This window comes from Leuciscus leuciscus (assembly GCF_965113295.1).
Source record: "Leuciscus leuciscus genome assembly, chromosome: 10".
NCBI classification, from domain to species: domain Eukaryota; kingdom Metazoa; phylum Chordata; class Actinopteri; order Cypriniformes; family Leuciscidae; genus Leuciscus; species Leuciscus leuciscus.
In genome coordinates this window covers 20167515-20170861 of record NC_138734.1, presented here as the reverse complement: position 1 = coordinate 20170861, position 3347 = coordinate 20167515, and the positions used below count along the sequence as shown (strand labels likewise).

General features: G+C 34.1%; 1 long non-coding RNA gene across 1 annotated transcript; it reads left to right on the top strand.

The window, feature by feature from the left end:
* Positions 1-545: 545 nt before the first annotated feature.
* LOC309508656 lies at positions 546-1095 on the top strand. Its single transcript, XR_014209646.1, has 2 exons — positions 546-811; positions 926-1095. It is a non-coding gene; the product is annotated as an uncharacterized lncRNA (long non-coding RNA).
* Positions 1096-3347: the final 2252 nt, after the last annotated feature.

Here is a 3347-nt window from a genome sequence, read left to right as displayed (position 1 = left end):
CAAACAAAGGCTTCATGTTTTTACTATTATCTCATTTCATATCATCATAACGAATGGAAACATTTGAAGTAACATATGATAATCAATATATTTTTCTCTAGCGTAGTTGTTACTGAAATCTTTTGGAAGATTTATATGCAGCTATAGGTTATTGTTATTATTATTTTATGCAGCACTGTGCATAGCCTATGCTTACAAGGCACAACAAACCTGGTGTTCATTATATTATATATTGTTGGAAACATTTGTGTTTGTGTGTATTCTGTGAATTTTAAAAAGCAATTTTAACCAGAAAAATCTAAAATGTATTCCCAACAAATTTTTGAACTATATTCCCTATAGTTTCTCTTGATATCAGTACCCAGCCGGCATTTCAACGTTGATTCACCGTTGAAACAACGTCAGGTACCATGGTTGAATCAACGGTGAATTACCTTTCGATTTTGCAAAACGGATCAACGTTGATATTGTGACGTCGTTTCACCGCGGATGACTTCCATGTGTCAGTTACGGTTACTATAATCATAAGGTCATGATTACATCCTTAAAACAGATGAAGAAATCAACAAATTGTGGTGTTGAGCTGAGAGGGTTGAGGTCTGTTGTTCTTTATATCTTTCAATGCAGGTTTATATTGTTTCAACAATTATATATTTCTGATAATATTTGTGGAGAACATTACACTGTTTTAATTCAGAATCCTAACCATACATTGTACTAATTAAAAGTAATTTATTAAATCAAGTAAAATACAAAAAATAACACAAAAGGCCAATGAATCCGTACCAGAAGTGAAAGTGAACATTACACTGTTTTAATTCAGAATCCTAACCATACATTGTACTAATTAAAAGTAATTTATTAAATCAAGTAAAATACAAAAAATAACACAAAAGGCCAATGAATCCGTAATGAATTGTAGCAGCTAAAGAATAATCCTCCACCAAATTGCCAGTAATCAGCCGGATCCTTTGCGAATCTGAAGGGAGGAAAGAAGAAATTATTCAATGAAAAGTCCTTAAAAAGCAGTATTTTTTTTTTTTTTTACCATTCCTTTAAACAATCTTAAAATTGATTTAAATTGTAAAAACGTTTGCCTATGGCAATAATAACATTCACACAACATGAACTGAGTAATGTCATCTTTGAGACTGTTAGTATTGCATGATTAAAAATGTAAACATACACTTAAAGCATGGCAATCCCATCAGAAATGTGTCTCATAGCAAGGGAAGCACACACAAAAAAGCCAAATGGTACACCAAAATCAAACCATCAAATAATTTTACCTGCAGCCGCATTTATCCTATTATGACACGTCTGAGGGTCTTTCCCTTGATGGTTTCCAGTGATTAAAGAAAGGACTGATGAAGGTGACATGAATCCACTTTCAGTGCGCCACTTCAGCAGAAGAAAGACAAAAGGACAAAAAGTTACTCAGACTTTCTATCAGTAACGTTAAATGTCTTACTTTAAAGATGAAAATCATACTTACTACTATTAATCCCAGTGTAGGTTTTCGAACAGTGGGTAAAATTGACTTAGCAGCTAGTGCTACTGTAGTTGGTGAATGGGTCTTTCTGTTGGGTGTTCTCCCCCGATAAATATTTTATTCCAATGCTTGATGTAAAAAATTTTTTAAACAAATATCTTTTCAATATCGTTATCAGTGTTTGAAGAGGTTATGTAAACTTCTAACGAATAAATGACGGTTTCACCACTTTACTCATTCCCACGCTTTTTTACCTCTCATGCGTTTTTAAACTAATAGCTGACAACATTAAACACATAAGTTAACGTTACCAACAACAAAACACAGCAATGTCGGATGGTACTAACTTACATAAATACATGCTAATGGTGAAGCAGTACAAAAACACACACAGAGATAATAACTTATTTATTTTATGAGGTTGCAGTAAGCCTATGACCGTAACCCGTGTCCCTAACGTTAGACTATTAAGGACTGAAAAATGTTTTCTTACCTGATATCGCCAGTATTTTTACAGACCACGTACGACCCCTTCCTCCGTTCACATTCCAGCTTTTGTTCTTCATTGACATATCAACTCAAATTCGCTCAAAATTTAAGAATTCAACAGGCAGATATAAAATAATCCAGGTCTGACCGAGTAATCAACGCAAGCAGCAGCTGCTCACCGACCGAGAGTAACGGACGTATTTTCAAACTTAAAATAGGCGGGCAGAGCCGCGCACATTCTCATTGGACAGTTTCCTGGAAGACAGACAGATTAACCAATCATGCTCAAAGTAAAACGGCGAAACAACCAATAACGATAGTTTGCGAGAGTTAACGTAGTGTTGTAGGCTATTGAGTTTTATTTGCAGTCTGTCTGTATTAATATTTAATTAATTGGTCAAATGACATGAGTGTGAATACAAATGTAATAATGCAATGTAAACTGTTAGGCAAGCAGACAAAATTGTAAATTCACACAAAATCACATAAGGCAAAAGGTTTCTGCTGCACTGCTCTCTTGAGGGTGAAACTATTATTGTTAATAATGATAATAATTGTATTTTAACATATACATTGAAGAGCTGTTATGATAAAAAGTCATTAAATGCTAATTAATGATCATAATAATATGTTAAAAGGCAGATATTTTTGTAGTATGTTGTCGAAAACATTACGTTGTTTCAACGTACAGATCTTGTTAACCTTTTTCAACCATTTAGCATTAAACATTATTTCAACGTTGTTTCAACGTTGAAACAACAACTGACATTATTTCAACCATATTTCAACGTTGATTTAGAAGTGTTTTTGTTAACCTTTTTCAACCATTTAGCATTAAACGTTATTTCAACGTTGTTTCAACGTTGAAACAACAACTGACATTATTTCAACCATATTTCAACGTTGAAGGTCGGTCATGTGCCGGCTGGGTATGTTCACTTTTTTTTTCTTTCGGGGACCAGATGCCACTGAGTCCTGCTGACTTCAACATTCACATGAGTCTCTGTATATGAACATGGTAAAGTGAAAATCAAACACCTTGGAAATGAAAGGTATGCACAATATTTTTAGGAATGGCACAAAGGTCTCTGTCTTTGGATGATTGTTTTCAATAGTGTGCTTTTTTGTCATTTGTTGTGTATATTTGGATTATGTTGTGTTGTAAATAAATCCAAACAATCAAAAAGCCATTATTTTTTAAATCTCCTCATTCTTTGTGCAAGGTTGCTCAGAATGATAGGGCCTGATCACTCCTAATAGGGCTGTTAGGGGAGTGTCTTTGTCTTTCTCAGGTGTGAAAAGCTTACATATTAATGAGATGATCACGCCCCTTCGCATAAAGCTTTCTGACACAAAACACGTCTTA